The sequence below is a fragment of the Protobothrops mucrosquamatus genome, unplaced genomic scaffold (genome assembly GCF_001527695.2).
Source record: "Protobothrops mucrosquamatus isolate PMUCROS unplaced genomic scaffold, P.Mucros_1.0 scaffold1600, whole genome shotgun sequence".
Classification (NCBI taxonomy): Eukaryota; Metazoa; Chordata; class Lepidosauria; order Squamata; family Viperidae; genus Protobothrops; species Protobothrops mucrosquamatus.
Window position 1 is genome coordinate 328,610 of NW_015387763.1, and position 10,527 is coordinate 339,136.

At 44.3% G+C, this 10,527-nt stretch overlaps 1 protein-coding gene across 1 annotated transcript in view; it reads right to left on the reverse strand.

Moving 5' to 3' along the window:
• Nucleotides 1-10,346: 10,346 nt before the first annotated feature.
• LOC107293381 (phospholipase A2 inhibitor and Ly6/PLAUR domain-containing protein) overlaps nt 10,347-10,527 on the reverse strand; it is a gene marked incomplete in the record, with an annotated part of 6,071 nt that continues 5,890 nt past the window's right edge. The window contains 1 exon segment of the mRNA XM_029285395.1: nt 10,347-10,527.

Here is a 10,527-nt window from a genome sequence, read left to right on the forward strand (position 1 = left end):
AACCAGCTGAATCCCACCACTGTTCCTAATCCAGTAGCTACCTCAGGTTAGACACAATCCAGATATAGGGGATGACCAGACTGAGCCTAAGGGAGGGGTCAAACACTTCATCAATCTCAAGTCCCTTTGTGCCCACAAAGATCTAACTCCAGCCCTCCTTGAATTCCATCGACTCTTTATCTACCGCCAACTTGCTTTGACGCTTAGTAGTTCAGATTCTTGTAGAGAGCTTAAGCTTGCAATCAACCCAGGTATATATTCATTTGAACTGACTGGGACTCTGATTTCCCGTGCTTGATGCCAGCCATCAAATGATGCTCACGGGCCCCTTTGCACGGGAAACGGGACTCACTTCCATAGGAACGTGTAAACAGGTGGAAGCAGTAATATTCATTTCCAGTACAATTCGTCAATTCTTTCTCGCATGAGCCCGTCTCAGAAAAGCAGGCAGGGCATCGCCGTCCATTGGCTGTAGTCTGTGCTGGTGGTACTGAAAACAGAAGCGGGGAGGGTGAGAAGATTCCCAGACAGCTTAACAGTCAAGAGTGGGAGGGAGATCTAAATAAGTGACTGGGGCAGGGGTAGGCAACCTTGGCTCTTTTATGACTGGTGGACTTCAACTCCCAGAATTCCCGAGCCAGCCATGCTGAGGGGAAAGGGAGAGGTTTCCATACTGAGCCATGCTGGCTCGGGAATTCTGGGAGTTGAAGTCCATGAGTCATAAAAGAGCCAAGGTTGCCTTACCCCTGCCCTAGGCCTAGGCCGCTTTATGACTCGTGGACTTCAACTCCCAGAATTCTTGAGCCAGCCATGCTGAGGGGAAAGGGAGAGGTTTACAAGCTGAGCCAGGCTGGCTCAGGAATTCTGGGAGTTGAAGTCCATCCATCTCCGAGTGGCCAAGGTTGAAAAATACAGGCCTAGGCCAGGGGTAGGCAACCTTGGCTCTTTTATGACTCGTGGACTTCAACTCCCAGAATTCCTGAGCCAGCCATGCTGAGGGGAAAGGGAGAGGTTTCCAAGCTGAGCCATGCTGGCTCAGGAATTCTGGGAGTTGAAGTCCACGAGTCATAAAAGAGCCAAGGTTGCCTACCCCTGGACTGGGCCAGGCTTTTGGAAAGGGTAGCCTCTTACTACCTTTTGGTTCTCTCTCCCCTCCCCCCAGGGTTATTTCCTTTGCCATCATTGTTCTTTTATCTTATGCTAATTTATTTGGGGGGGGGGAGAAGCTGTATTGTTCTTTTTCCCCCCAAAATGTTTTAACCTTTGTAAATCTCCCATGTATGTCTGGTTGCATGGTTGGTCAGATGCTTAGCCTGGATTATTATTATAGTTCATTGCACAGTCAGCCAGATGTTTAAACTGGCATGGACCTGGGATGGACAGATGTGGCTGTCTTCCAGATTCCCCAAACTTTTCTTCCCCTCTGGGGCAGACTGATGTTTTTCTACCAGGTTCTAAGGAGGAATTCATTTTTCATTCATTGGTTAAGTTTAGTTCTGTAAAGCACTGGTGGTGGGGGGGGGGGGTAATGCTGGTGATTGATTGGCTTGTACATTAAAAAGGAAAAAGCAAATATTGAGAGGGATGTCAAGAAAACATATGCACTTACGTGTAGGGATGGCTGTTTTACAAGCTTTTGCAGTACAACAAACCAAACTTCCTTGAAGGATTTTCCCATTCCCCATATTCAAGTGGGTTTTTGAATCATCGCAGACCACACTGGATTCACAGCCCTTGGCCACTGTCTGCATCGCTTTGCCCCCTATGATGGAAACAAAGAGGAAGGCATGTCCTAAGGGACTAGACTAGCCAGCAGCTGCATCCCATAATTTAAGCAGGAGAGGGGGTACTCTTGACCTTGGAGTTTGGCTGAAAAGTGACTACAATTTCCTGGCATCTACTGGGACAGCATGGAGAATGTGTTGCAGAGAAGAGAATCCATAATTGAAGATGATCATCAGCAGTTTTAATCTACCAGAGACCTGGGAGAGCACCAAGAGTTGGTAGCTGTTTCCAAAATCTATTATAATCCTGCAGACATGATTGCCTCTGGGATGGATGGAGAGAGATATGATAGATAGATAGATAGATAGATAGATAGATAGATAGATAGATAGATAGATAGATAGATAGATAGATAGATAGATAGATAGATAGATAGATAGACAGACAGACAGACAGACAGACAGACAGACAGACAGACAAAGATAGATAGATAGACAGACAGACAGACAGACAGACAGACAGACAGACAGACAGACAGACAGACGATGATAGATAGATAGATAGAGATATGATAGAGAGAGAGAGAGAGAGATATGATAGATGATAGATAGATAGAGATATGAGAGAGATATGAGAGAGAGAGAGAGAGAGAGAGAGAGAGAGAGAGAGAGAGAGAGATGAGAGATAGACAGACAGACAGACAGACAGACAGATAGACAAACAAACAGATAGATGATAGATATTTCAAATAAGCTATTTTTGTTGCATTCACTGGACTATGTCCAATCAATTGAGCATGGCACATTGGATACCCTTTTTTGCCTTCCCTGAGAATACACTTTAATTCACTGGATGGAGAATTGTGGAGTTGAAGTCCACGCATCTTAAAGCTGCCAAGATTGGCAATGATCTCAAAGAGGCCATGCTAGGACATCCTTCAGATCAGAGGCCTTTGCCTTGAAGTTCTTTAATGGGTTTCATCTATCGGAACCATGACATTACCATCATTTCTTTGCCAACCCACGCTCCAGAAATATCACTCAGCCAAACGTATGCAAGGTAGGCTAGGATTAGTTGTGTCCATGTCATGATGCTATGTCATCTAGCCTAAACTACTGGCTTAAACAGAGTCTAGATGCGGAGTGGATTTGTCACTCACCGAGAGTGTTATGAATTAAAATGACGACACAGGTGTCTTGTTCATGCTGACAGGTCTTCAGATTGCCCGTACAGTTGGTGCCAATGTCAGAACACACCTCACACTCCAGAGTGGAAACTGAGGAGAGAGAGAGAGAGAGAGAGAAAGAGAGAGAGAGGTTTCTGAGAACCTGTACAGCATGGTGAAGGACAATCCTGTGGAGGATCAATGCCTGGAAGTTCTTTGAAGTGTTTCATTAGCCGGAACCATAATAGAACCTGTATAATTGCACCACCCCTCTTGAATTCCTTAAGTATTTCCTTTGGAGGTATTGTCAGGGGATTATAGCAAACCTGTAACTTCATTATTTGGGAAAGATTGCGCTGTCTAGATTAGAGGTAGGGAATCTTGGCTCTTTTATGACTTGTGGCTGGCTCAGGAATTCTGGGAGTTGAAGTCCACAAGTCATAAAAGAGCCATACTTGCCCAGCCTTGAGTCATAGCCCATTGCAAGGACAGGACAATAAAGATCTTTAAAAAACATAGAAGGGTCCTCTGCATTTTTACCCTGCTCCTATCCACAATTCTCTTGAGCAACATGAGGAGAAGGACCAGGGGTGACATGAAATTTCGGTCTTCCAATATCTCAGGGGCTGCCCCAAAGAAGAGGGAGTGAAGCTATTCTCCAAAGCAGCAGAAGGCAGGACAAGAAGCAACAGATGGAAACTAACCAAGGAAAGAAGCAACCTAGAACTAAGGAGAAATTTCCTGACAGTGAGAACAATTAATCTGTGGAACGATTTGCCTTCAGAAGTTGTGAATGCTCCAACACTGGAAGCTTTTAAGAAGAGACTGGACAGCCATTTGTCTGGACTGGTATAGGGTTTCCTGCCTGAGCTGGGGGTTGGACTAGATCAGGGCTTTTCAACCAGTGGTACAGGTACCACCTGTGGTACATTGGCACCTGGCAGGTGGTACGCAACCATCCTAGAAAAGTGGTAGCGGTGGAGGGGAATGAACTGAACCGGTGGCAGCACCGCATAAGCCTGAGCAAGAGATGGCTGGAGCTGCAGGGCTGTCAGGGCTCAGCGGAAGCGCCAGGATCAGCGCCAGGCTCCAGCTGGAGCTCGGCGCTGATCCTGGCACTTCTGCTGAGCCCAGAAGAAGCGCCGATCAGCTGGAATGTTGCAGCATCTCCAGGGTCTTGTGATTTACATTCAGATGCTTGGCAACTGATTCATATTTATGATGGTCACAGTGTCCCAGGGTCATGTGAAGTGACCAAAACCTGCTGCAACCACCCAGCAGACGGGGGGGATAAAAAGCAAACACCCCCCACCCCACCCCCACTGCCAATCCTCAACAGAAATGCTCACAACAATGAAAACCTCAAACAGGAGGAAGAGCGCGGCCAGCTGGGCAGGAAGGTGTCTTGCTCGGCTGTGGCTTGGGGGGGGCACTTTTTTCAGTGACATTGTAACTTCAAACAGTCACTAAGCAAACTGTTGTAAGTCGAGGACTACCTGTATTTTATCACTTTTTTCCTTTTTTGGGGGGGGGTTATCAAGTTTTTGACACCTTGCTAGGCGACTGGTGGTACTTGGATGTTGCCATATCCTAAAAGTGGTACAACGGGTGAAAAGGTTGAAAAGCCCTGGACTAGATGACCTCCAAGGTCCCTTCCAACTTTTTATTATTATTATTATTATTATTATTATTATTATTATTATTATTATTATTATTATTATTATTATTATTATTATTAATCATAGCACAGTCAGCCAGATGTTCAGACTGGATTTGGCATTTTTGTCTACCTATCGAGTCCTTACCAAGGACCTGGGATAGGCAGATGGTATTACAGATATCGTCGCAGGATGGAAGCAGTTCCCAGAAAGGCCGCCTTTTGCAATTGACTAATAGTGAATTTGTCAATGCCAATGGTGTTCAAATGGAGCTCCAGTTGTTTTGGGATTGCACCCAAGGCACCTCTTACTATTGGTACTACCCTTGCTTGCTATTGCCACAGTCTTTCTATTTCTATTTGTAGGTCTTTGTATTTTGTTATCTTCTCCAGTTCTTTCTCGTCTATTCTGCTGTCTCCAGGCACTGCCGCGTCCACTCTCCAGACTTTTTTGTCTTTCTTATCAACAATTGTTAAGTCTGGGGTGTTATGTTGCAGGTGCTTGTCTGTTTGAATTCTGAAGTCCCAGAGCAGTTTAACTTTATCGTTTTCTATGACTTTCTCTATTTTATGATCCCACCAGTTCTTGCTTACAGGCAAATGATATTTCTTGCAGATCTTCCAGTGCACCATTGTTGCTACCTTGTCACTATTATTATTATTATTATTATTATTATTATTATTATTATTATTATTATTATTATTATTATTATTACATCTACTATTGATATGTGACCTCCTACAGGTGATTTTCAATGGCAACCCCCCCCCCTTGCCCATTCTTTTAAGTATCCCATTTTCTTCTCTCTTCTAAAACGAGGCCTCCCACCCACCTCTCTTCAGTGCAACAAATCTCCCCTGCTCCTCTGATGCTCCCTTACCTGTCTTTAGAAATTCAAACAACAAGAAGATTTGCAGCAGAAATTGCATGGTTTGGGTGATTCCACACACGCGTGTATTCGTCCAGAAACCTTTTCTGCCTTGTGGTAAACTCTCCAAAGGAAAGGAATCTTGAAGAGCAAAGGAAAAAAAAAAGGTGAAGGAGTTACTACAGGAACTCTTGAATAACCCGGTAATTTATCATGGACCTGAGGGAGAAATTCATTCTGTGTCTGCATTTGGAGCCAGAATTTGCACTGCTAAACAAGAAGAATGTTGAGCAAGTCATGCCTGATTTTAGGACCCTGTTTTGTCATGGGTGCTGAACAAATCGCGGCAATCATTAACTGAATCCATCTTCCCTTGTTGATTTTGTTTGCTGAAAGCCAGTTGGGAAGTTCACAATCACACGACCCCGGGATGCTGGAACTGTCATAAATACATGCCTGTTGCAATCACACGACCCTGGGATGCTGGAACCGTCATAAATACATGCCTGTTGCAAAGCGCCTGAATTGCGAGCACATGATTACGGGGATGCTGCAGTGGGGGTAAGTGCGAGGACTAGCCGTAAGTCACTTTTTTTCAGTGCCGTTATAACTTTAAATGGTCACTAAACAAATGGTTGGAAGCCAAGGGGTACCTCTATCTAACTTCTCGTTTTCAAAGCAAAACAGCTAGCTTTTATTCAAATGTGGGAGAGGCAGAGAAGATGTGAACAAAAGAGAGAAGCCCTGTCCTTCCTTCCTTCCTTCCTCCCCCCCCCTCCCTCCCTCTTTCTTTCTTTCTTTCTTTCTTTCTTTCTTTCTTTCTTTCTTTCTTTTTCTTTTTTTCTTCTTTCTTTTTTTCTTGGTGGCACAGTGGTTAGAATGCAGTATTGCAGGCTAATTCTGCCCACTGCCAGCAGTTCGATCCTGACTGGCTCAAGGTTGATTCAGTCTTCCATCCTTCCGAGGTCGGTAAAATGAGGACCCAGATTGCTGGGGACAAATAGGCTGACTCTGTAAGCCGCTTAGAGAGGGCTGTAAAGCACTGTGAAGCAGTATATAAGTCTAAGTGCTATTGCTTTCTTTCTTTCTTTCTTTCTTTCTTTCTTTCTTTCTTTCTTTCTTTCTTTCTTTCTTTCTTTCTCTTTCTTTCCTTCTTTCCTTTCTTTTCCCAGGGGGTGGTAAATGATAGAAATGGGATGAAGCTTCAATCAGATGATTCTGGCCATCTTCTTTACTTGACATACTCCCCTCCCCCCCCCATGAATGCCTCAATAAAGGCAAACTGCAAAAACAAGGGAAATGCTCTTAAAAATGTAATGCAAACTCTGCATTATCCGAAGGAGATTGGTTTGCAACATCAGGGTACAGTGGGCAAAAAAATAAAAATAAAAATTGGAGAACCAACTGCAGGTGCTCAGGGAAATGTGCCTTTGTACTGAGGCATTGTCTGAAAAACTTCAGCAGATCTGCAGAACTGGGGAACCACGAGAAACCATGTAACAGATTTGAAGCAGGATGGCCTTCAGCTCCAAACAACCAAATAAGTACTGAAATTGTCTTCCTCTTGAGGAGGAATGTGAAATGGAGCCAGTCCGATGATGGATATTTGCCAGGGCCAAGTGATGTTACACAGCTATGGCTTGAAATGGATATCTGTGCTTCTAAACAAAGTTAGGTACAATATACAGTATTTGCAGCGTTGACACTTCAATCTTCACACTATCCGTGAGTCCTACAATGCAAGCATTACTGTCCTTGTCTCTCACCTCAAAGCAAATATGTTTTGTATGAAGTTTGAGAAATGAAGTCTCTTGGTTATAATAATAATAATAAAGTTGGAAGGGACCTTGGAGGTCATCTAGTCCAACCCCCTGCTCAGGCAGGAAACCCTATACCATTTTGGACAAATGACTGTACAGTCTCTTCTTAAAAACCTCCAGTGTTGGAGCATTCACAGCTTCTGGAGGCAAGTTGTTCCACTGGTTAATTGTTCTAGCTGTCAGGGAGTTTCTCCTTAGTTCTAGGTTGCTTCTCTCCTTGATCAGTTTCCACCCGTTGCTTCTTGTCCTGCCTTCAGGCGCCTTGGAAAATAGCTTGACTCCCTCTTCTTTGGGGCAGCCCCTGAGATATTGGGACACTGCTATCATGTCCCCCGTCTTCCTTCTCTTCGTTAAACTAGACATACCCAATTCCAGCAGCCTTTCCTTATATGCTTTGGCCTCCAGTCCCCTGATCATCTTTGTTGCTCTTCTCTGTACTCTTTCTAGAATCTCAACATCTTTTTTACATTATGCCTCTCTAAGGTTTGGTATGTGTGTGTGCTTTCAAGTCAGGTTGCCTCCTGACAACTCCTTGCATCAGTCCCTGCAGTTTTCTTGGCCAGATTTCAGAGGTGGATGGCCATTGTATCCTGGCTAGGGCTGAGCGAAAGTAATCGGCTTTGTGTCTAAAGCAGGACTGGAACTCAGAATCTCCTGATTCCTAGCCTCCTTAACAACTACACCAAACTGACAAACATTATATTCTGGCCTGCTAAGTCCCCTTGTGCTTAAATGACCTGATATAACTTGGAACAATGTCTTTTTCCTATTAGAGTAGCCACCTGCGTTAACTGAGAGAGCTTTACAATTCTTGTCTGTTATGGTAAACATTAGATCAGACATGTCAAACTCGTGACGTCACATGATGTCGCGCAACATATCGGAGCTTTTTCCCCATTGCCGGCATGGTTTCATTGTGATGCAACTGGCCCACAGGCCGGCAGTTTGCCCCCCTCCCCTGCACTAGATCCTTAAAAAAACCTTTTTTATCCCGCCTTTCATTTTTTTTATCAATAAGTCAAGGCCTGAACATACCTAATATTCCTTCCTCCTCCTGTTTTTCCCACAACAATCCTGTGAGGTAAATTGGGGAGAGAGGGAGAGAAGGGGGGGAGAGGGGGGGCTGGCCCAAAGATACCCAAACATCTTTAACACCTAAGGTGGATGAAATTCACGCCAGGAGTTTAGACTGTGTTGAATTGAATGGACGCTTTCTCAGGTCCCTATTGGAAACCAGGGTCTAGATCCAAGGTCTGGATGATTTTATACCTTACCAAAAGAGTTCTAGATTGAGAGAGAGACAGGAAAAATTCGTGTAATTGTTCGCTTTTGCCAGCAGTGAAATGAACCTAAATTAATTGCATTGGTTTAGGCTCCCACTTCCATTAACTGCCATCCCAGATGCTAAGATTCTGTTTTTTCTTAAAGCGAAATGACCTCCATCCAATCCTCCACAAGGATTGGGTTCCTTGTGCTGGAACCCGGAGGAAGCTATTAGAGGGAAGAGATTTTACTCAATCTGAGCTCTCTTTTGCAAGACAGACCTCCTCTTTCTTGCAAAAAGTCCTCCTCCTGTGTGGGCCTTGTGTTGCGTTTGAACATATGGCTCTCTCTGTCTTCAGTCTTACACTCCTCTTTCTCATATGTTTTTAAAACCCCATTCTGTTGGGGCAGCAGTCTTCAAACTTGGCCCTTTTATGACTTATGGACTTCAGCTCCCAGAATTCCTCAGCCAGCAATGCTGGCTGAGGAATTCTGAGAGTTGAAGTCCATAAGTCATAAAAGGGCCAAGTTTGAAGGGACCTGTGTTGGGGGAACAATGTATGAACACCTAGCTTAGGCGTTTCTAACTGCCATCACAGGTGGTCCTTGAACCACAATTGAGTCCAAAATATCTGTCGCTAAACAAGACAGTTGTTAACTGAATTTTGCTCCGTTTTATGACCTTTCTTGCTACAGTTGTTAAGTGGATCACTGAAGTTGTTAAGTTAGTAGCACGGCTGTTAAGTGAATCTGCTTTCCCCATTGACTTTTCTTGTCAGGAGGTCCCAAAAGGGGATCCCATGACGCCGGGACCCCCAAACTGCCATAAATATGAACCAGGTGCCAAGCATATGAATTTTGATCCACGTGACCATGAGGACGCTGCAGCGGTCACACCTGTGAAAAACAATCCTAAGTCCCTTTTTTTCAGTGCTGTGGTAACTTCAAACAGTCACTAAATGAACTGCCGTAAGTCAAGGACCACCTGTACTGTGAGGAATGGGCAGGAACTGAAAACTAAGTCGGCCATATTGTTCTGGCAATTGAGGTGAGCGGGTAACATCGTCAATATAGGGGGAACAAGGTAAAAAAAAAAGAGAAAAAGAGTTAAAATCCCCTGGTCACCAAAAATACATCGTTACCCATTTAACTGACCCAAACATTACCTTTTATTCAAACATAACAATGGACAAAATAAGCAGCCTATCTGTATTTGATTTTTGTATACATTTAACTTCTCAAAGCTTTGTCTGGGCTGGAAGCCAGAAGTTTGCAACTTTAACTGATGGGAAAGAGCTGAAACCAAAGTCCAGGGAGAAAAAATTCAAAAGATTTTCTTCCTTTTAGCATAAGATGCAGCTTGGAATTCAGCAGCGGGCGCCTTCTGATGCTTCTCATCCAAAGGCCCTGAACGAAAGACTTACGTAGCTGACTGGAGATAAGAGGTGAAACTGTCTCAGTAGGACACCTAGATGGATTACTGTGATACTTGCGACAAATGGGCCTTCAGCCTTGAAATGAAGCTTGAATTTCTACCACGAGCCTCCACTGTACTGAGAGGCCAGGTAGACTGCAGAACAGAGACACACAATCTAAACCAGGGGTAGTCAACCTTGGCTCTTTTATGACTCGTGGACTTCAACTCCTAGAATTCCTGAGCCAGCAGGGCTCAGCATGGAAACCTCCCCCTTTCCCCTCAGCATGGCTGGCTCAGGAATTCTAGGAGTTGAAGTCCACGAGTCATAAAAGAGCCAAGGTTGACTACCCCTGATACTAAACATTTGGCAGGCTGGGGAGACAATCAAACAAAGGGGAGGGAGGGCGTGAATGAAATATTTTCCACGCCATTTGAAAGCTGCACGGATGTGAGTATTGTGTCAACATTTATTGAAGCCTTAACATCCAACTTCCGTAAATCGATGCCAGATCTTGTTTCAATCTCACGTTTCTTTGACTTGCTCAAAATAAAAAGAAAATCAAAATATCTCCAAATGGCCAAAACTGGGGAAATGGGAGCGCCAAACTAAA